Here is a 24200-nt window from a genome sequence, read left to right on the forward strand (position 1 = left end):
CTTTCACTAAATGGCAGGATGCATGTGCGTGTTTGTTTGTGTGTGTTTACAGCCATCTGCCTGGAGAGAGAAACCAGAGTCCTAGGCAAGGCTCTGAGGACAGCAAAAGCAGTTTATCCAGTGACTGATTTATGGGGTGTTGGAGCAGCATGGCTTCGTGCAGGTGCTGCTGGGCAGCACGGTCCAGCTCACCCTCCCTAGCTCTTAGTATTACACGTGACCCTTTACTATAAAGGAGCACCGATAAATAATCCATGGCAGCTCCCTTGAAAAGCAGGGGAATGCCATGACCTGGATGGGCTGATGGCCCAGGGATGCTCCCTGGGGAACTGGGCAACATGGATTCAACACAGAACTCTTGAATTGCTTTCTTCCCCTCTAAGGTGGGGAATGCCAAGGAAGCTACAGGTGGATACAGGATAGAGACTGATTTAACAGAACTAGGAAGAGGATGGAGAAGACAAGAACAATCAAAGTTTTTTAATGCTTTTGATACATGGAGCTAGTAAATAGACTTCTCAGCCTGGAAAAGAGGCTGGGAGAAGAGATGACAGATTTATAAAGTCAGGAATAGCCTGAAGAAAATCAGGAAATCAAAGCAGTCGGTTGTTTTAATGCAAAAAGTAAGGAATATCCAATAAAGCAATGAAGCCCTGGATTTAAAGAGAGCAAATGAAGTGCATTTTCATGCAAAGCAAAAGTAAAGTGCAAAACCCGTTGCTACAGGATGTTCTGAGAGCAAATATGTAAACAGGTTCAAAAAGGGATTAGATGAATTCATGGATGACAGAGCCATCAGAGGCATTAAACACAGCCTAATGCAACCTCTGGCTCCGAAAGCCTCTGTACCAGTCAGCTGACAGACGCCGGGATGACATCGGAGGGGAAGGATCATCCTCCTGCCACGTTTCTACATGATTTTCCCTGTGCATTCACCAGACACCCTGCTGAAGACAGACAAACCCTTAGTTTGATCAAGAATGGCCATTCTTACATTTTGGGGTGGCCTAAATAAAACTGCAGCCTGCATTCTTTTTATAACCCAGATTGTCTGGTCTTGTTTTATCCGCCGGTACGAGAGGACAGCGTCTCTGGAACTGCAGTTACTTCACAGTGAATTAGCTGTTCAGTTTATCAGCTGCTGAACTTCGGTGGTGAGTCACCTATACAAGCCAATTAGTTCAAGTATACTCTTTCACCATGATCATTATGGTTTCATTAACCTTCCCAAAGCACCTGCTAAAGCCCTTGTCACGTTATCGATAAGAAAAAATTGGCAAGATTGGTGAGCTGCTTTTAATCTCCTGCATTTCTGTTGATAACATCAACATCAAAGTTGCTGTCTTCTCAAATAACTCGGTGCTTCTTGCAGTCTCCTGACATTTAAGGGTACATTCTCTAGTTAAATTAATGCCAGCAGCGCTGACTGCAACCTCCCTTTATAACTTCACGCAGTGCCATATTATCTATCACTTTCCCTACAAAAATAAATTGATCATATTCTTTTACAGACATAGTCTTTTTCTTTTTCTTTCCTTTTCTTTTTTTTTTTTTTAATGGCTCCCTGCCCATCTACCCCCCAATACAAACAAAAAAAAAATAAATAAAAACAAGAACAATAAACCTCAGCTGAGAAAAACAAGGAGGCTCAGAGCTGACATCTCCTTCAGAAGAATGTCCCATTCAGAGCCCAGGTCCTCCACAGCAGTAATTCAGCTAATTATGCTCCATCAACTACAACAGCACTGCACAGGATGAGCACAGCTTTCAGAGGCAGATTCTCACCTATTTACAAGTGTGCACGATGAGGATGATTTTCATGATACAAGGCACCCTGCAGGTTACTGCACATAGGGTAGGAAGGAAACTGCATGGCCACAAAGATCACTTCTCAAGGCAGACATGTCTGTGGCCAGTCCAGTAACCTCATGCACCTGTTTCGGCATTTGGCTCCTTGCTCGTGGTGCAGAGGGTAAATATCATTCAGCATTAATACTGCCCATCCATAAACGGCTCCTGACACTTGGAAGGAGGTCTTGTAACTAATCCTCTTTATCCACTAAACCCAGGCAGGTTGTCACTTAAAGAAAATAGAACAACTAACTAATAGTCTGCTGAAAGAAAAAGCACATTGATTTGCTGGAAAACAAAACACTGAAAGTCTCCTTTGTCTCCATCTTTCTTCAGAAGTGAACTGTATTTAGCCATACTCCCCCAAAATGAGGCACAAAGCCAGGTGATCAGCATTCTTCCTTTCATTTCCTTTCAATTATATCATTCATTTTGAATTCTAGATTTGCATTTTTTTTTTTTGTTAAGAATGTAAGAATCAAGGAGGAACACCAACCTTGCTCCCACCCACCTGCAATCATGCTTGGACTCCACAAACTCACAGCTTGATGCAGCTCACTGGGATTACTTGACCTGCCTGGGGCCATCAGGCCTCAACTGCTTGTTCTTTCCTTTGGCTTTCGTTACCACTAGGAGACACTGGAAGGAGGTTGTCGTCACACAGACACAGCAAGGCTTTACTCAACATTAACTGCTTGTACAGCCAAATTACTACCTTCACACTGAATAGAAAAAGAAGTTAACGCTCTTGCTATGCAGTGTTGACATTAACTTCTCCCCTCAGGACTGTACATTAGGCTTTCCTTTGCAACACTTCATAAGATTTTAAATGGAGGTTTAATATGTGAGTGGGTTTTATCGAATTGTGTTTTCCCTGACAGGGTCCAACTACATGCAGTATTTCCCATTGCACTGGACACTGCATGAGGACCTTTGAAAATTAAGGGACAATTCCCAAGCATCCAAAGGCCAGGAGCTTAGCGGTCTCCCTCCTATTTAATTTCAATCATGAATTAGGTAAGAGTTCATTGTATAGCTTCCCGAGTATGTGGAGTGGTGGCAGTGGGGCCAGTATCACACAGCCTGTGCTGGGGACATGGGAGAGCCACGCTCTGTTTCTTGCCACAGCACGGCCTCTTGGCCAAACCTGGGCAAGTCACTTCAGCCCCCCGTGCTTCTCACTGCAGAGCAGACAACGGGAATGACCTCTGCAAAGCACTGGAAGAGCTGGGTTCCTCCTCATCACCTTCCCCACATGTAATCTCTTCACACTGGTGCTCTTACCTTGAGAGTTATTTATTTGTGGACAGGAAGGCCAGCAGGTTGAGCCCCCCAGTAACTGACCTCACCTTTAAAACATTTCTCATCTCTTGGGCCTGATGCTTCAGAATTTCATCAGACATGCTCCTGGGTAAATCCAGCCCACCCTGACTAAAAGGAAATTAATCTGGAAGGGCAGAACTAAGAAATGACCATGCTGTCACAACCCCTGGAATAACTCTCAATTTGCAGAAACGGAAAAGGAAACCAGGCCTAGGGGCTCTAATTGCCGAGCTGAGATCCTGCCAGACAAGAAAAGAGCAGTAACAGGGCAAAGCTGAAGCACTCATTATAGCGCCAGGACTTCCTATCCCCCAAGACTGCAGAACTGGATGCTTCAGTCACACTTCTAAGCTGCTGTGTTTTTCAGAAAAGCTTCTAGGACAAGCAGTTGAGGCAGCTTGTAGAGGAAAGGATACCAGGACTCTGGCTATTAAAGTAGCACTCAACTTCAACCTCCAAGTCACCTTAATCTGCAACCAAGTACGTGCATTTTGTCTGGGAAGGTAAGTCTGAATCCTGTGTCACACAGCTGAAATAGAGTGAAGTGCCTTCCAATTAACCCAGCATCAAGGTAATAAAAAGTGATAGCATGCACATATTATAGTTGTATAAATTATGCAACAAAATACTGTAAAGCAGACCTCCCCCCGGATTAATAAGATTACATTAACACACTAATGAATTCTTGTACGTTATTGATGCTTGGAGCTAACAGTGAAACTGCATCACACACCCACTGCATTAGTAAATGAGAACCACACAAAACTTGGCTTTGCTATAAAAACCATAGGCTTCGCCTAAAAAAAGGCTTTTGTTTTTTGAAATGCATTCTACAGTGTTGTCAAACAGATCTCACTCTTTCTATCACCTTGTTTTGGGGTAATATGATTTACGCCACTTTGGCGCTGCTCCAGCAAAGCATTTACAAAAGACCTTCAACATGAAGCACATGAACAGACCTGCTGAAATCAACAAGTCCATTATTCTTCTCCTTGAAATGAAGCGTGTGCTTAAGAACCTTGGTAGATCGGGCTCTTTACCAGGAGAAAGATTAGGCGAGTCTCTCGCAGACGACAGAGCACAGATGTGAGTAACGCTAGAAGGGCCGCAGCCTGTCCGCTGGTATTTCGAGCTCACCGTCTGTGTATCTCAGCAGAGGTGAAGATGGAAATCAATCTGCCAAAAGCCAATGAATTACACTACAGGATACTGGCTGTGAGGTGCACATGGACATGTTTCATCCTCCATTCTGGCTGAGGCAACCCACCATATAGTTATGACAGTTCAGAGGCAGTGGTTTTTATGAGAAGGGCTTGTTCAGCGAGTTATGGAGGAGAAGATTTTTGTGCTAGCCTGAAGAAAGACAAAGAAAGCCATGCTAAAAAGTTAAAAGAAGTTACGAAGTGAAACAAGTAGACAAAAGCTCCTTCACTTCAGAGAAAACCCCGGCAGAGCAACCCCGAGTTGTCTAAGTAGACACAAAACCGCTGACTTCACCGAAGAAAATCCCAGAGAAAGAACTGGGTATTTTGCTACCAGTGGGAGTCATATTCATCTGCGTCTGCAAAGCAAAGCCATGATGTAAGTGCAGGCTGCACTAGCACCGGTGCCAGCTGAACAAGAGCAGCAGGAAGACACGGGAGCGTGACCTTTAAGGCAGAGCTGGCAGTCGGCGCACAGGCCCAGGGCTGGCCTTCAGCAGCTCGGTGTGCTGAAGATCGTGCTGCTGTACCTTCACTTGTTCCTTCACTGGTGAGACTCAGCGAAGCTGACAAACCTTGGTTTGTGCTACGCAGCACACCATCCTAAGGAAATGAGAGAACTGCATTCATGGCAGCACTGGGCTGCTTTCTCACCACAGCCTGTTTGTGCAGACTCGCTAAATTGGAGAATTACTTCAGTTCTTCTTCATCCCACACAGAGCTACAACTGCAGGGCCGGGTCTTGTAGCCCTTAAGCTCTGTCAGGTTTGAGACCACGCGGGCTGGCTTTGGTGATGATGGCATTTTTCATCATGTTGTTACCTTCGCGGTATGGCTGTCCATCAGCAGGCTGACCCAGTACCTCAGTATTACTGACCAAAATCAAAACCTAGCAGTGAATAGCTCTGCACGTTTCCAGTCATCCTGAAAGCGGTCACCATGATTTAAATACACGATGGGAACAGTCCAACTGACTGTATTTTTTTATTAAATAAATCCAGCTTCTTTAGTATATGTGCAGACACTCTGACTTAAGTTACGAGTAAAGCCCTTTAAGCTTTTCAGTTTAACTTAAATATTCTTTGTTTTCTTGGCACTAATATAATTAAACATAAAACAGTACTTTAGATTTTCTTCCTAAAAAAAATCCTGACTACATACACCAACCCAAGGATGCTGCCCACTTACAGAATACATTTCCCCAGCTTGTATCCTTCCCTACAACTTCAGTATGAGGTTTTCTTAGGAGAGAGCCGCGCACAGTCCTGCTGAACACAAACATCAGTTCAAAATCTTGCAGGCTGTGTTGTAGAGGTGAAGCTGCTTTTCTCAGCTTTGCTGGAAATGGTAACTTCACTGTGGTACACATGACTCCAGCAGGTGCACATTAAACTGTACAAATAAGCTGAGTCACTGCTCATGAGTAACAAAGAAACACCAGTATTGTCTCCTAACCTGTCAGAAATAGCTAACAAACTGCAGGAAGAACTGCCAACAAAAACTAAAAACCTCAAGTGGAAGGTGAGAAACGCATCCAGGGTTAAAAAGAAAAAATATATATATATAAAAGGAGAATCCATGGAAGATTTAGCCTAAAATCAGATTAACGGATTATTTTTCTACAGTATCTGTTGCACCTTTTCTCTTCCCAATATGACAGCTCTTCCAGATGTGCTGAGGAAAGATGACAATATTACAGACCCCAAGAACTGCATGTATGATGAAGAATATCCTTTGGGAAAACAGGCATAGTTACCACATTTTAAATGTTCACAAATAGCAATATTTGGCCTTCTTACAGTAATAGCCTGAAAACACTCCTCAGTCTAAGACTGTAAACACAATTTAAATATTAGATTGCTTCTTAACACTCAAGCCCCGTCTCACTGATACAGTCCAGTCCAGGTGACAGGCTTAGTGGTTTGGGATTTATTTTTGGACTCTTCACCCACAGATTACTGGGAGGTTTTGTTTTTTTTTGGAGAAATGGTCCAGCACTTAGCAACCACTGACCTTTATATATTTTTAACACCACCGTGCTTTACAGACCTGAGCTCTGTTCCAAAATTTAGAGCAAACAGCTGCAATGAAGCAGGTACAAGGAACCAAACATTCAGGGCCAGACAGTCAGCTGAAGGGAATCAGCTCTGTTCAGCTGAAATGAATGCATTTTCATCTTTCTAAACCTGCTGGGGATTGGGCACTCAAGTTTCAAGTCAGGAAAGCTCAGACAGGCTGCCTTCAGCTCCCTAAAAACAACCATGCATCAGATAAACCCAGAAGTAAAATACAGAGTCAGTGCAATTTGATCGGTTTATACCAGCTGACTTCCTCCTTTATCCCTTTAAATAAACCATAGATTTTCAGAATTCTAGCCTGCAAATTAAAAAAAGAAACAAGCTGCTTGAAAGATTCCCAGTGACTCACCAAAAAAAAAAAAAAAACAAAAAAAAAGAAAGAAAGAAAGAAATGTTCAGTTCCTCCATAAGGATACTGCAACTGAAAAATAGGAAACGAACAGAAGCAGAGACGAATAGCAAGCCCCAGCCTTTCATACGGAAAAAAGCTTTCTACTTTCCCTTTCTCTTTGTGCAGAGAAACCCTGCGTGGAAATGCCTGGCTCCTTCTGCGGGGCTGCAGCGCTGATTGGCGAAGCAGCCCTGCAGCAGATCTGCAAGGTGCCTGGGGTCAGACGCTGCATCTCCAAACCTCATCCAAAAAGGGGGACAGAAAAAGGCTGGACTGAGCTCCTTTGCACTCGGCTCCTGCTGACGAGACATAATGAAATCCCCACATTTATTCTGTTTCATGTATCCTGGTAATTCAGTGCAGAGCTGTCTGCAGAATAAGAGAACAGAGCACGCTGGGATAAATCAGAAGCGTGTATTTATAATCTGCCTTCTGATAAGTTAGCAGCATGTACCAGTGTTTCCTTGAAATAAGTCTGAAGGGGAGGAACAGATGTCAACCTGAAAGTATAACAGCATTGTAACTGCCCTGTGTTTTGCCACTAAGCATTAAAAATGCTTTGCATTTGTGTATGCCTATACTTTCCCTCTTAAATGAGGCCGTCATGCAAGCCAGCTGTAATCCACAGTACACAATTTAATTTCTATTTCCTTTCCTTTCCAACCAATACATCCCAAATATGGGCACAATGTTCCTCCCTGCTCCCTCCACACTGAAGGCATTGTACTTGCGTTATTATGCCCACACTTTTCTTGAAGTGCGTTGCCGAAATACCCAGAGTTACAGTGCAGAGCTCCTTATTCACTCCATGCAACTGAAAGCACTCAGGCTCTCACTGACCTGATTGGCAGCTCTGCCTCAGGAAGGCTTAACAGAGCCTGTCTTTATGTACGTGATATATCCTACCATAATTAACTTCCTCAGGGAATGATATCCAGAGGAACCTCAGTTCAAATACACAGCGTGCACCTGAAACTTGACATTTTGCATCAGATTCCTAGCACCAAGATGCGTCCATAGAGGATGCGACACTTATATTTTTCTTGACTGTAGCTACACGCCATTAACTAAACCCTGTCGTAAAGAGAAGGGCTTAAAAACTGTAGAAACATACAGATAAAAAAACAGCGTTCTTTGTGCTTGAACAGATCTGATTTAATTCATTAGAAATCCAGAAGTTGTTTAAAATTACTGTGTGCCATTTAAAATAAGATGAAGTAATAGCTTCCTTCAGCCTCTGTGGAAAAGATTCAGAGCTGTAATGCTTTTTCAAGTAATTACCCTGTTCATCAGGCTTCAGTACAAGATGACTCCATGCAGAAGAGAAACGGAGAGGCCAGCTACGAGAGCCTCAGTAGCTACATGTACCAAACTGAATGGTGATGAGAGCACTTTGCAGGCATTTGTCAAGTCACAGGGCTAAATTAGGCTAAATTTAGAGCTGCATGTGAAAGTATCAAGTCCATCTACCACATAAAAGGGTCTTGGGGGTGGCGGTGGGTAGGGATGGTGACTGGGTGAGGCAGCTCCTCAAACCGGCAGCACTGAATTAGTGCTCTCTCTCCTGTGTCCTGTGGTTCTGACTCAGCCGCGACCTGCTCTGTGAGGCTGCCCAGGGAAATGAGCTAGAAGAGGAGGGGAAGTCAGGGAGTGACACGAAGCTGGCACAGCTTACTGCTACCCTGCCTCAGGAGGCACAGAAGAGCATGTCACTTGTGCAGTTCCAGGACAGCACAGCTACATCCTCGCTCAGGAGAACTGTAGCATTTGCTACCCGGTGCTCAACAAAGTCCTGTGTCAGCTTGCCCAGACAATTCTGAGCAGAATCAGCAGCATAAATCCCAACATGCTAACTGTACAGAATTGTGAATTAAGTCATTGAGATCAATTCCTGTACAGAGTATTCAGGAGAACAGACAAATTTCTCAGGTATCTTTTTCTGGAGGCCCTGCAGAAATCAGTAAAAGCACAGACACATGAACTTCAGGCACTTTTAGCATGAACGAGACACGGAATGAATGAATTCAGAGAAACATCAGCTCTGTTGGAAGCTGACAGGTTCCTTAATGCATCAGATTTGTGATTGCTTATAGCACGGCTGAATTTTTTCCTGTGTGTTTTTCTCCCACTTTGTTCCTTACCTATAATGAAGTTCTACAGTAGCTGCATTTGACAGATCTGATACAGACACAGGCCTTCCCATTAATTTTTCCTCAGTCTGCTTCTGCTCTTGCTCTCTGCCAAGCTCACAGCTTTGTTTGTCAGGTCTCTTCACATATAAACTTATTTTTCAGGTAATACCTGCCATCCAGCCTTACTGCAGGGTTTTTAGTGATTCTAGTTACCCTAAAGCTCCTCTGCTGAAAATTGTAAATAATTTAATGCACTTAATTCACTCAAATCTGGTGAAGTCTGCTTCAGTAAACCTTGCAGATTCGTGTATTTCAGACCGCCATCTGTTCTGAGCGTGGTTTGCTGTTTCCAATGGATACAAATTCTGATCTTTATATTCAGGATTACAGCCAATGGTCAACTGAAGCCTCAAGTACAAAAACATCACCTTTGCAAAGCCACTGCATGGCAACCATCAGAGCGCATAAATTTCCAAGCCCATAAAAGCTATCATCTAGACACTGCTTCGGTTGTAAAACTTAATCTACTTGGTTTGCTTCGTAATGCAGTTATGTGGAAGTTATCCCAGGAAAGACTACCCTGGGAAATGGATTAAACCACTGAAAGGTTTCTCCAAGCTGTGGGTTCTCCCTTGTTAAATGAGCTCCTTGCACTGATGGGGTTGCCTGGCATGGCTTGGTACAGCTCTGCACCACTGTGAAACGCTGTGCCCTGACTTCAGATACCATGCTTCACTGCTGCTGTGGCAGCACCTGCAGCAGCAGACAGAAGAGGTTTTGTTCAGACATACTAACTCCTCCCCGTCTAAGCTGAGTAACTGCAAAATTCCCCTATCTAACTGAAGAAAAACATAGCCAGGGCACTGGATTCATTCCTTCTGCTCCTCTCCCATGGGTTGCCATGCCTCAGGACACATCCATGTGACGATTTTTTCTTTTGATGCCATAAATAAAAGTGGAACTGCAATTTACTTTGCCAGATGAGTCATTCTGTGGTTTATTACTGCTGCTCAGGAAGAAGGTCTAAATTAGAGGACTGAAAGAAATACTATCACCACTCTATGGTGCGTCTCCATTTGGGTCCTCAGCCGCTTTTTCTGATGTTTTGGTTTGCAGACATGTCCCAAAGCACCTAAGACTACTTTTTAATCAGCATGGTGGGCTGGGAGAAGGAGGAAGAGACAACCTTAGAAGCCACGATTGCAGCTTTATATGCAAGGGACTGACGTACTGCTGGCTGCTGCATCACAATCTGTTTTGAACACTACTGGGATCCTGCAGGGAATTGTGATCTACAGTTTTAGGAGGTCTTGTTCCAGAGAATCCAGGGAATGAACCTGCCCAATTCACAAGCATTAACTTGTGGACCACACATCAAGAGCATAGTTATGCAGGAAACACCACCGAGAAAATGCTGTGCTCTTACAGCTGCTACAGAACAACACAAGGTTAAAGACTCTTGGGAAAACACCACATGCTGATATGATGTAAAATGAAGCCTGAAACTTACTGCCTGCATTAACTCATCCTATTATTAATTTATTAAAACAGAAAGGAAGGCAAAAGTTCAGGTTATCATTAATAATCCCAACCAGAACAGTGCAGCAAAGATGGAAAGCCCAGCCAGTTCTACTAATTTTAGAAGCTTTCTATTATAGGATTTAGTGCTGTAGCTGATGTAGGGGGAGTAAAAAAAAAAATCCAACCATCAAATGAAAGAGATGGATTCAGTAATATCTGGCCAGCTTTCCTTAATACATTGAACTAAATTGCTTTTATTTAGGTATTTAAGATTATGTTTGTCCCCTTAAGATTCATCCTTTTTAATACCCATCCCAACCCTTGTTAGGGCCATTAATTCATTTTAAATTAATTTTAAACCCCAAGCTTTAATTAACCAAAGATATTAAAGAGCTTAAGTCACATTTTTACGTGAACACAGGTGTTAAATCCTACAATACAGTAAAACTTCAGCTCTGGCCTTTATGTTCTGCCTCTACAACTATCTCACCAACTTCAGTGGGCACATTCTTCCTTACTTCCCACCTTAACCTGATGTGTGCTGTTGTTATTCCCTTACAAACTGCTGTTCTGCTCTGCCTCAGTCACAGCAGCATTTAACTGGTGGATAAAGTGATTACAAAACGTATGATGCATCACAGGGATGCTGGGAAGTTCAAAGAGAACATCACTGCAAGGAGACTGGGTCTGGGGCTGATACGGTTTATTATGGTAATGTACCATCTAGGAAACAGGCTTTTGCAAAAGAACAGCTGTTTCCTTCCTGTTTACTGGTTGACAAGCCGCGTCTTACTACCCAGAAAAGGTGCATCAGCAGATTTTCTGCTTTGCAGGATCAGCCTCAGAAAACCGTATAAATGCTTCAGGAAGATTTTCTACCTTCTCACAAATCCAAGTAGCAGACTGTGCTTTTCTTCACCTCTTTTCCTCCATTTGCTTGTCCAGTGCTCTAAATACTCTGCCACTGAATGACCAGACTATTATTTGGAGCAAGAAGCTGTTGCTTGAAAGAGGAAATGCATGGGAGAATCCTCTCCAGCTTTAATAATGTATTTAGTTTTATTGGAGGATCATATACTGAATGTGTCTCTTACCCATTTGAAAAGAAAATTTCTGAACTTTAGGAAAGACAACTATTCACAGACAAGATAGCAAAGGGTCAGTGACCTCCTTAATAAACCAAAAAGGCGTTAGTTTTAACTTGGAATAAGGATGCTTGCACACAGACTGTCCAAGTACTGCTACAGCTTTGAGGCATCAGGGCCAGAGCCCAGTGCTGTGATTTCAGCTTGCTTCAGCAAATGCCATTCTTCCTCTAAAAATGTCCGCCTGCTCCTCACATAACACTGGCTTGGCAATAGAAAACCTTTCAACCCAAGTTTTATGAGACCTTTTTATTTATGGAATAATAATTCTTTCTGCCATTATATAACCCGGCGGTCACTTTTTGGCTATGATTTCTGAAAAAAAAAAAAAAAAAAAAAAAAAAAAAAAAAAAAAAAAAAAAAAAAGACTACAGGAGGTCTGATACCCTGTTTTGCAAGGGAGGATGATATCTCCAGGCCCATCTGTGACACCAGTCTTTTACTGCACCTCCAGCACGTGCAAATTCAGGTAGCTGTGCTCATCATCCCTTGCAGCATCCCTCATTACCTTCCTTACTCATTTTGCTATTGCCTGTCACCCATGCAAATGAGCACGTAAGAGACAGAAACAAACACCATGTATTTATATACTCTTCATCAAACCCCACAAATTGCCCACTGCCCAAGTGATATCTAGCTCTTTATGGATTTGCATCCTCTGTGTCCATCCCCACCTGGAGCCACGAGTCCGCAGGCAGGTCCCCACTGCATGTGGGCTTGCTGTCCTGCTGCCAAGCTGGGCAGGGGAAAGCTTGGCCCTGCCTGTGCCTTCCTCACCTGGGTGCCCCTGTGCAGCCACCTGCTTCAGGGAAGCTTGCAGAAAGTTAATTGTTGGTGGGACTTCAACCACTTCACCAGGACTTGTTTCAGATCAGCCTGTATTTTCAGAAGCGTTCAAGATATAAAAAGCCCAATTGCGTGATCCTTGCTTCTTTAGGAAAGCAGGTTAAAAAAGAAACAATAGGATTAGATCATTTCACTCTGAAGGCAAAAAACAGAGCAAATCCCTCCACGGATCTAAGGCCAAAAAAATCCCACATCAAAAGTAAACAAAAATTTCTAAAAATCTTTGAAAATACAGTAGTGGCTATTAAAATAGCATTCCACACAAAACTGATAAATAAGCATATTTCAGGGGCTGGATCAGAGACCGATGCCCTGCCTGTTGGAAATATTCCTTCAATAGCTAGAAACTTTGTTTTGTTTCTATAGTTACTCTCAGTACAAGTGGCCCTGACTAAGGCCGGAGGTATTTGTTATATAAAACCTCCCCGCAACTGCAGCCTTAAACCTCAGAAAGCACCGGTCCTGCCTGCAATCTCTATTCAAAGACTAAACTCAACATGCTGTAATGCTGATTAGTGTGCACGCTGGAGAAGCGGTTTAATGGCGCTATTTGAGTGCTGCAAGCACCACCAGCATTGTTCACAAGCAGCTCCTGAAGCCGCCGGCAGGGCCAGAAGGAATTTAGAGGGACTCTGCGCAGAACAAGACATGCAGCGACTTCCTCCCCAGACAATGATGTTGTTAGCAGCAGCTGTCATCTACAAGAGAAACTGGCAAGCCAGTTTAATAAAATTTGTTGAGTGGCCTTTGAATTTAATGGAAAAAAATGCATGTCCCCAGTTCAGAGAGCACCGCGTAGAAAAGGCCTGTCCTGCAGCACTGTGATGTTTGTGTTTTGTGTTTTTTTTTTTTTCTTAATTTTTATCAGCTTACTTTGAGAAAGTTTAACTTCAGTAAGAAAAATATATGCTCTCTCTCCCTTGGCCTTTAATGTATTCTAGTTTTCTTTTTCTTCAAGGCAATATTTTCAAACTGCTATTATACATAATATAGGAAAGGTGGCTTACAAGATCCCAGCAGAAAGAGGGATGACAGGACCTCACTTTTTGAGTTAGTTGGCTGATGCTCCTCCTCAAGTACTACGTTCCAGGCCATCTGTACCATTCTCAGCTGTAATTTTTCCCCTACTTGGGTAGGGTAAAACAGCTTTACCATGGCGCCTTTCCTTCTCCTCGGCTTGAAATCTAGACACTGTACTTTTTCTTAAAAGGCCAAGAGTCCAAACAGAACTGCTTGCAAGCAACGATAAGCACGTACAAGTGCTGAGGTCAGAAAATACAGCCCTGTTTGTACACTTGTTTTCCTGCAGTAAGCATCTCTTCAGGTTGTGGCCAAGTCAATGACTAGTCATTTTTCTACTGCAGTGCTGACACAGGGCTATTTAGTTAACTTCTGCAATGACAGATGTAGCCATATATGCTCCAGAGCTGAAGCTTTAAGCCATTCAAAAGCTATGAAAGGCTGGGAAGGTATCTTTCTCTCATCTTTTCTTTCCTCCCTCAGTGCTGACACGCTGTACTATTCTTAGCATGCAGAAATCAGTGGTGTTAATTTCAGAGTTCACACATCAGAGGAAGCACTTAGAATTTATTCATTCATTCGTGAGAACCTGTACATGGTTTTGTCCTTAATGGTACAGCAGCATGCCTTTTTTCATTGTTGTTATGGCATTATTTGCAACCAGCCTTACAGCTTACTACAGCCTCATAAGTGCTGAAGAGCACATCTGCCCTACCCGGTAAGAAACACAATTTCCTTAAGGTGTTGTTTGGATACAGAACTGCTCCACCGCTTCTTCCCTGTACTAACAGTAGTCAGAGTGACACATAAAACCATGATTTCTGCCTCTCCCATGTCTTGCAACTAATCCCAGACTAATGACCTAGTCTATGTAGGCAAATAATGAGTACCTGCTGGAATACATAATTTGTGAATACTGTTTCCAGCTTTTCCTGGCATTGCAGCTTTACATTATACCACAGCTTTACCGTGCTAGACAAAAATAAAAATAAAAATCAAATTATTGTTCAGCTACGACGTTGTTTACATCGAGAATTCCCAGACTGACAATACATATGACTGCACCTTGTAAAATGAGACACCAGCTCTGCCATGTGCAGAGACCAATTACATGGTATGAGAAGCGGATATTGCCATATCTAAATCATCATTTTTGCTATCAAATGTTTGCAGATCTAGGTGGAAAAATGAGCAAAGTCCAAATTAATACTCCTTGTACGACCAATGACAGCACACATTGCAAGGATTAGGTAAGTTTCCAGTTCTGAGCTTGTAAGGCGTCTGAAGCTTCTTTTAAGACACTAGAATTATCTGCATACTTTTCAATATCGTTGTTACAGCTAATTAGCCAAACAAAGTACCCCCAAATGCAGCTTATTTTAGCTACCATCCTTCACAGTATCATCCTAGGGCTAAACTAATAAACAAGCATTGCAGAAGCTTAACGTGTTTGTTTCTAAAACCCCAGAAAAATCTAACTAAAGGGTAAGTCAAGCTTGCTTTGCTCTCTTCTTTTCTATAGCCATTCAATCCTTTATGAAACAATGAAGGTTTGATTCAGATGTGGCTTTTGTCTGCAATTTTTTAATTATTGTAAGAAATGTAAATGGGCTTTGCTCAAAAGCAGCTTAGATATGTGGGACAAAATATGGCTAGCAAACCCAAGGAATACACAGTGCCTGGGATAACAGAGAGAAGAGAAACATCACCAAAGACCAAAGGCTTTCAGATGCAAATTTTCCTGCACTGCAAAACCACAGATGGTGCACACCAAACGCACAGAGGTGGCTGTCATTACCCTACAGGATCTCCCTTCTTCTTCCCACAGGTCTTCTGCACAGGACTGTGCCTCCAGTGTGCAAACTCTTGACATCTGTAGGTGACCAGGACAGTATCAGGCAATTGCTGGTTGCTACTGAAAAGGACGCAGCATAACCCCAGCTAGCTGGTAGAGGAGGCTTCAACCCCATCACACTTGGGATTCTCTTTCTGTGGGCTCCTTGCCACTCTGCATTAAGTACAGCAAATATCTCCTTCTTTGGAGTTAAAGTGGAAAATCATCCACTGTGAAGGCTCCAAAGGGTGCATATATTGACACCACCCCCCTTTTTTCCCCTCAAGTGGACTTAAAAATAAAAGCTTTTTCCAGTTGGCATTTCCAAACTGACGATGTGCAGCCTCTTGATTAAGATGTGACATTGTTTATACCGCTGGCAACTCAGGGTATTCCAAGCACTTCCATCTGCTTTAGCATGAGAGGAACAAACAGGAAAACGTACCGTCCAGGTCAGAAGAATTTTTTTCTGATTGGAAAATAATTCAGCGTTTGTATCCTGACGCTTCCATGTTACTACACATGAAAGAACCCTAAATCACATGTGCACTTCAGTTGGGGGAAAACAACCCCACACTTCTCCAAGCAACAAGTTCCCATTACTAGAGTGCACAGCTCTGAATGAGCCTTTCCACACAAGAAAGCCACAACTTAGGAAAATAGAGGACATCTGGCCGCTCTCCCTCACAGGAACCCCTTTCTGGAGGTGTGGAAAGAATACAGATTAAAGCCATCCCGCAATGATTAAAAATCCCCCAGATGTGAGATCAGCACAGCTGGTTGGCAGTGGTATGAACCACTCCAAGCAAACGTTGTCCTCATGCCACTCAGCAGCGGTTTCCTGAGGTGGTTTTGTTTTGTTTTAAACACATTGGGCAGAATCACAGACTATCCCAAGTTGGAAGGGACCCACAAAGATCACTGAGTCCAACTCCTGACTCCATGCAGGACCACCCAAAAATGAAGCCATATGTCTGAGAGAATCATCCAAATGCATCTTGAGCTCCAGCAGGCTCGGTGCTGTGACCACTTCCCTGGGGAGCCTGTCCCAGTGCCCGAGCACCCTCTGGGTGCAGACCCTTCCCCTAACCCCCAGCCTGACCCTCCCCTGTCCCAGCTCCATGCTGTCCCCTTGGGTCCTGTCGCTGTCCCCAGAGAGCAGAGCTCAGCGCCTGCCCCTCCGCTCCCCTCCTGAGGGAGCTGCAGGCTGCCATGAGGCCTCCCCTCAGCCTGCTCTGCTCGGGGCTGAACAAACTGAAGGGCCTCAGCCATCTTGCCCTCTAACTCCTTCACCACTTTGTAGCCCTGCTTTGGAGGCTCTCTAATACTTTTATGTCCTTTTTATCATGAGGCACCCCAAACTATATACGGTACTACTCAAGGTGAGGTGGCACCAGCACGGTTTAGAGCAGGAGTTTTTGCAAGGATCTTTAAGCCCTGGGCACTGCCCTGCACATTAGTACGTATTTGGTTTGCTCTGGCCAGGGGAATCTCCCAGCTTTTTACTCTTCCACCTGCTACCTAGCTCTAGTTACCATTGACTGCTTTTTCCATCTAGTTCACAGGCACTGCCAACGCCTAGCCGAAGAGCTGCTACACAGCTCAGAGTAGCCTACGGGCTCCACAAGGCTCAAGGTTGCAACTGCAAGCAGCTGGGCAGCCAGCCCAAAGTCGTCCATGTCCCCACAGTGGCTCTGCCAGCAGTGCCCCGAGGAGCTGGGCTGCAGCTCCCTGCGAGGAGCAGCCCTGGCAGTGCTGACATCCCTCTAGCAATTGGTGCTCCTCTGCACACAGCAGCTATTCTTTGAGCGTCTTGCAGCTGGTGCACACCTCTCCTGCAGCATAATTTGGCAGGGAGCACCCTTCTTGCTGTCTGGGGCACCTGGCACATGCACCTGGGGGTGGACAGATGCTGCATCCTCCTCTCTTCCATTGCCATTTCTGTTACCCCATGTCACAGTGAATCTCTAAGCACTTCCACTGCAATCATCCAGGGAAGGCTGGAAGAGGCTCACTAGTCTTTAAATATAATCCCAGAATGTGTATCCTATTCCTTTTGCATCATGTTATGTCATTCCTATTTTTCTCTTTTTCCCACTTAAACTGAAATTTATTAAGCCAAACAAAAGATTTTTTCCTATCTGTTCCCCAATGCAAACATCTAATTTTTGAAGAAGTGGAGAAAACGACTGGTTGGCTGAACTCCCGTGGTAGGAGTCAGAGCTTCCTCTTTTACTTAGTCACACCGCTCTCTTGCCTGCTTGTGGAAGGACCAACTGGCTGTCTCTCCTATTTGTTATACATACTGCAGCAGCACGCTATGTTCTCAGCTGGGTTCAGAGCCCCACTGCTCTACCAAGAGCTGAAAGACAGTGACCTGGTCCTGAGAAAATGCAAAAGCTACCAAACAACTTCAAATCATCACAAGTGCTTGGATGGTAGACACAAATGGCCAGATTCCTGGGGAAAAAAGATGCCCAGGAGTCCTTTCACTACGAATTTTAGTGCTCCTTATCTTCATTTGAGGTGCTTGTTATTAGCCTCCTGCCACTTCTCCAGCTGATAGAGACATATGGAGTAGAGGTCACTACATTCATTTCTTAGCCTGTTACGATTTCCAGCAGTTTATATTTCTGGGAGGAAATATATAGGAGGAATATATAGGAATTCTGCCAATGAGAGTGGACACTTAGCTCTGTATCCTCGTGTTTGCTGCTCCCCCTAAAATACACTCTTAAGACAAACTTAATGCTGAACTACATATGTAACAGAAAACTTTGAGTGAAGGTAAAAATGAATAAAGCATTCACAAATTACTCACATTATCTGTTTTGTGTTGCAAAATGTTAACATATTGAGGAATATGTCTGGACATTTTATTTTTAAAGGCACATTGGTAATGCAGAACTTCTACATTAGTCTCTCTCAATTATATCTCCATTCATCATTCCCTTTCCCTTACTAACAGAGACTAAAATATTAAGTATCATGAATATTGACTAATATCAAATAATATGACTGTCTACTTACATACTGGGTTCTGCAGGCATTAATGACAACGGCAACAGAAGCAGACTTACCACTTAAACAGCAATTATTTTCAGTGTTTCTGAGAGTGAGAAGCAAAGGCCTCCCTTTCTCTCAAAAGGCAAAAAACACATTTGTGGCTGAAAAATGACTATGCCTAGTTTCTGTTCCCTGGTGAGATCTTTGGAAAGTCCAAATACTTTCCCTTCCTTCTTCTTTTCAAATGAAATAGTAATAATAATAATAAAAACATTTTGTGCTTTTCTCCTTAGATAAATACAGCTAGGACCTTAGAGTAGAAACCACTCAGATCTGAAATTTCCAGCTGGGTAGGAAAAAAAGCCTTTAATTGAGTGATCAGAGCATGATACTCATCTGTAAGAAAACATGACCTGGCCACGCTGCAAACTTCTTGGAAAGTGACTTACTACACTGAAGAGCAATTTGCTAAGTATAACACTTAATATATTAAGTATAGGCCTTTATGCATTTGAGGACCTGAGTTTTTCAGCAATGATTATCAACATTCATTCTCAGTGAATGCTAATAAAGCTGATGCTCTTTTTTTCTGAAAAATAAATTCCCTACCCCAAAGCGAGGAACTTTATCAACCTTTCATTTTCAAAGCCTTCAGAAAAAAAACAGGACTGCCTGTTAAGGAAAAAAAAAAAAAAAAAAAAAAAAAAAAGAAAGAAAACAGAAACACCAAAACCCACCCATCTCTTCCTCTATAACTCTAGTGATTGGCCTCTGGGAGCCTCAGGAAACACTTTCAGATTGTCAGGTCTGTACGTTTGACAACATATTTTCCACAGCCTTTACCTTCACCTTTACCAGATGTACAAAGATGAAAGACAGCCAAGTGAGGGCATCTTGTTTCCTCCTTCATGGATATAAAACAGCATTGAAAGAGTTACATTCAGGAGAGTTCTCATTGTTTTCCAGCAGAAACTGATGCCTAATGCTGCTGGTAAATAGTTTCATCTTTTGCAGCCTGGCAGCAGGAAAGGCTGCCCAGAGTTGGGCTTCTCACACAGATGCCACCATCCTCCCTTGGTTCTCTGTTTGATTTCCAGGCAGTAAGCACGCCTCAGGTGATCTCCATTAACTGGATCTGCCTCTGGAGTTCATGAAAGTGCCTAGCAGAAGCACAGTTATCCCAAGCACCGAGTCACCTCCTCGCCCACGCATGCAAGCACTATGGCCAAATTCCACCCAACAGTGTTTCTGGTGGCAACCTGAGTCACTGCTGCCCAGTCAATACACACGTGTTATTTTCCAATATATTCTGGCATTCAACATAGACAGACAGGGCTCCTAAACACTTCCTTTGAATATAAAACAGAACACCCTGCAGCTGTTCCAAAGAAAATGACACTTAGCAGGGAAAAAAAGAGTGTGGGAGGGGGACTAACTCACTGATAAAGCAGGATGTACAACGACTGAAGTGAGCCAGCAGGAACCAAAAAGCATCCATTCCTCCAGCCAGGTAGGAAAGCAACAGCGAGAAGTTAATTGCAAATAGAGGGATATAGAATTGACATTTTGATCCGTCACAAAGCACCCATGCTGAGTGGTCAGAACATATTCTGTTAAGGCTTGACCCTTCAAATAAACACAAAGAAATGTTAAGATCAAAAAGGAAGTTAGCCAGTTATTACTCTCGCAAAGTGGTTTAAAGGTCTCCTTTTCTTCCTGCTTATCTGTAGTCACTAAGCCTTAAACATAATGTCAAAACCAACATCATGTCAAAAAACTGCCCGAACACATATACACAGCAGGAACCTACAGGAAAACCCACAACGTCTGAGCTTGAAATTTAAACCACAAAGTTACTGACATTTCCTTATGGTATCTCCTGCTTTTACACACAAAAAAAAATGCTCTTAAGTACAGGACCTTGTGGGTGTTATCTCAAATCATCCAGGGCAAAACATAAACAGAAACCAATCCCCCCAAAAGCCAAAATTGTGAAAAAAAATCCAAAACAGTAAAAAATGATATATCTATTTCTATAATTCTTTTTTTTTTTTTCTTAACCTTTAAGTGCCTACGTTATCATGAATAGGAGTCGGAAGACTAGATTAAAGATTTCCCTTCATATATTTGTCATAGAAATACTCAATATTGTTACCAGTTCCCTGGAGTATAGTCATGATTATTTCAATCACTCGTGGTCTTTTTTTTTTTTTTTTTTTTAATTTTATGGAAAAAATAATGGATCGTAACATGCCAAAAGCAACCGTTCACGGTTAGTACAGCAAAATAAAAACAATTCCAAACAAGCCTTCTAACTTCACATAATACTTTTTTTTGTTTAAGTGACTCATAGATGCCTAGTATGTTTTGTATTATTGTACCGCAGCTCGGCCCCACCATCCCAAGTACATACTCCCATTTTTTATTACTCTGTATTGTTGTTCAAGGCATAATAGAGAGAGAAAAACATTTGTGGGTCACTCTCACCAGCCATGGTGTGAACACATCACTACAAGACATCAACTTACAGAAGCTCCACCCTTCAGAGTTCTGAATATCTTATTTATAAGAGTTGCATAACGTGATCAGATGCTACAGCCAAAATATTAATTTATTGTTGCTTTAGATCCCCAGGCCTTGTACCCTTGAGGAGTTCAGAATACAATACAATATTCTGAGAATTTTAACAAGCTGTTTTTATCACCAGGACTGCTCACAAGATGTACCAGGCTTCATTGCCTCTTGCATAATGATGAGCTGGAGTCATATAAACATTGCCGATCTGATTCTCTAAGGCCACACTTCTAAAGCTAAGTGAGGCCACCACCACTTCCACGAGAATAGTGGTAAAACCTTTCTGCAGTATAGACCTAAGCGGGGGCGACAACTATCCTGACAAAAAATTGTAGTACAGACTAGGCATAACACAAAGGTTTGCACACCAGTGATTTAGGGAAAATTGACTCCTCATTCCCCACGAAGATTAAAGGCAAAAAAGACAGTTCTAATTTTTGCCTGTCAACGATATGTACTACCCCAACACTGCCCATGAAGATGTTGCCCAAAACAAGCATAGATTGTTTATTTTCAATATACAATAGCCCCACAAGTAATAGAAAAACTGGACATGACACTTTGATTGTGCATTTTGAGATCCTGATCATACTTTTATTTTATTTATTTTTTTTAATAAGTGAGCAGCAGTACCTGATATCACTGTACCGATGTCACTGGAAAATGCTATTGCTTATACACCATGCAATAGCTCTGCTCACAGCAAGTCTGAACCAGTAATCTTGCCAGAAGATTACTTCATGTCCTTAATGAAATTAATGCAGTAGTGATGGAAAAACAAAAAGCTTTCTGCTGCACCACCATTGAGAAGACTACAGAACAAGCAATTCTCCATGCAAAATTTACCTCCTTTTTATTGATGGTCTCCAAGATACATGTACAGTATTTCTTGGACTTCTGAGTTTTTTTGCGCTAGCTTTACAGTAAGTACTTTGTAGTACCTCAGTAAAACAAAAGCATCTACATATGACAGCGACACTGCTGCTCTCAGACCACAGTAACACAACCCACCTGCCTCTTTGTTCATCTTTATGTGTAGAACAGCAGTGCTTCCCGAAAGGTTGGGTTATTTCTCTTTACAACTAGTTTTGAAACTCTGCAAGCAACACAGTAGTGACTTATAGCTTGGGAAGAGAACGAATATTAGATGAATATTTATTTAAAAGTGTTATGATTCCTGCCCGAGTTGCTGTACTGCTACAAAGATGTGATCATTTAATAAAACATTCACTGTCACACTGGGCAGTGATCAGAAATTGCTGTACGTTATGCTGTAACATCGTATTGTTCTAATTTAACAGGGGGCCATCCAGAAGAGAAAAAATAAACTGGCAAATAACAGGATAGGTTTTGTTAACAAGTCTGTGTTTAAACACTTCATTCAAGAAAGGGCACTTCTGGATACGTTTGGGTCAGTCTTACGGGGCTCTCACCAAAGGATGTTGCATGTTAGCTGAGCAATGCAGTGATTTTTTCCAATTGTTTGAACCACTCTAACCACCTATGTGACACCCTGAGTAATTATTTCTTTAAAATATACTATGAAAGAACTTAATACAAAAATAAAAAAGCAGGAGCAAACTCATTTTAGTTATATACGGCAAGAGACCAAAGAAAGAGTATATGTTTGCAGTTTGGGCTAGCTAAGGCCTTAATTTTTTTTTAGTTCCTTCTTTTGTTTAGGATATACATCCAGGTAACACTTCATTTATTTTATTTTTTTTTTCCCCATCTATAGTGCCCTGAGGTCCCTTAAGGCAGCTTTCATCTTCTTTTCTTGATACATGCCATCAAACTATGCTTCCAAAAAGAGTTGTCATTAGTAAGGGAACCCTCAAGGCACCAGATTATGCAGCTGCCTAGTTCGTATCAACAAGAACTGGGAAAAATATTCAACCACTTTTAAACATAGCTTTGAAAGCATGCAGTTGAGCTTGTCTATACTATTTTCTTGGAGTCTTCTGTAGTCATTTCATGCAGTAGTAAAATTTACTACAATTTTCCTTCAAGGCAATAACAAGTAGAGCTTTGTAATAAGCTTTGTAATAGCATCAGGTCTCTCTCCCTTCAAAGAAGTTTTATAAAGCAGTAAAATCCTCCTATCATAAGCTGCACTTTAGACCTCTAGAAAGTCTGGAATGGTTTTAATATTTAGTCAGAACTGTAGACGTGTCTATTATTCTCCTTCCCACCCCCGCCTGGCCATTGGATTCTTAGTCTTCATTTTCTTTATAAATGCCTTTTTCCCCCCTCTCTCTTTTCTTGCAGCTCTGATATTCTTCCTCCATTCTCTTACTTATCAATTATTTGCTGGTGGGTTTAGAGGAAGACCCATACAGAAACAGGCTAGTTAGATCAGCAGCACAAGTAGCCAGCCCCTACTCCCGCATATCTCTGTACCTGTAAAGAACCCCATTGCCAGCTGTGTTACGTACCACAGCTCACTCAACACACAAAGACAGGTTCTTTCAAGAGTACACACTCTAGCAGGTCTGTGTCAAGGATGAACCTGTGGTTCATCAAACCATTACCAATATTAATTACTTCTCCCAGAAGCCATTTCCTGGCGAGTTATTTCCATACATGAAGACTGGCACTGAGAAGCAGAGAAGGCATTATTTCCTGCTTTGGGGAAATCAGATTGCCAGACATCACAAAGAAACTCACTCAACAGTCCCCAAGCTGACTGTGAACACCATATGTTTTCTTTGTTCTGACAGTGCCCCCTAAAACACACATTATCAGCAAGTGCTGGAAGAAAGGTCCTGGACTTGATGCACCAGTTTGTTGATCTGACCCAGTAAATACTCTGTTCCTCACATCACAGGTTTCTTCTTCCTTATCCACCTCTGTCTTAGCTATCTTTGAGTGTTGGTAGTGTAAAAAGTGGAAAATTCCAGCTCCAAGAAGTCTATGATGGTTAAAACCCGGTCTTAGAGAGCCATACCATCCTTTCAGCTATATGGTGTTACAGTTTGAGATATTCAAATGATCTTCTTCCCCAGCTGTGCTATTGCAGCAAATTGTGTCATAGATGAGAATCAAAAGAATGGTCAATACACAATTTGTTTCTCTTTATCCAGGAATTTTATCGAATTATATAACCATTCCTGAGACAGATAGCATCACAGTTGCATTACATATTTTAGCTTTACAGTACCCCTACGTGCAGAATAACACACCAGTAGCATACCTGATCTAAGAGGCTTCTGAGATATGTGTAACTGAGAACAGCAGAGCCAGTGAGCAGATCATTCCCGATGGGATGCATCACACC

General features: G+C 42.4%; 1 protein-coding gene across 2 annotated transcripts in view; it reads right to left on the reverse strand.

Moving 5' to 3' along the window:
- Nucleotides 1-24200, reverse strand: part of TTC7A (tetratricopeptide repeat domain 7A) — a 164127-nt gene that overhangs the window by 59810 nt on the left and 80117 nt on the right. The window lies entirely within an intron of this gene.

This window comes from Aythya marila (assembly GCF_965140915.1).
Source record: "Aythya marila genome assembly, chromosome: 3".
Lineage (NCBI taxonomy): Eukaryota > Metazoa > Chordata > Aves > Anseriformes > Anatidae > Aythya > Aythya marila.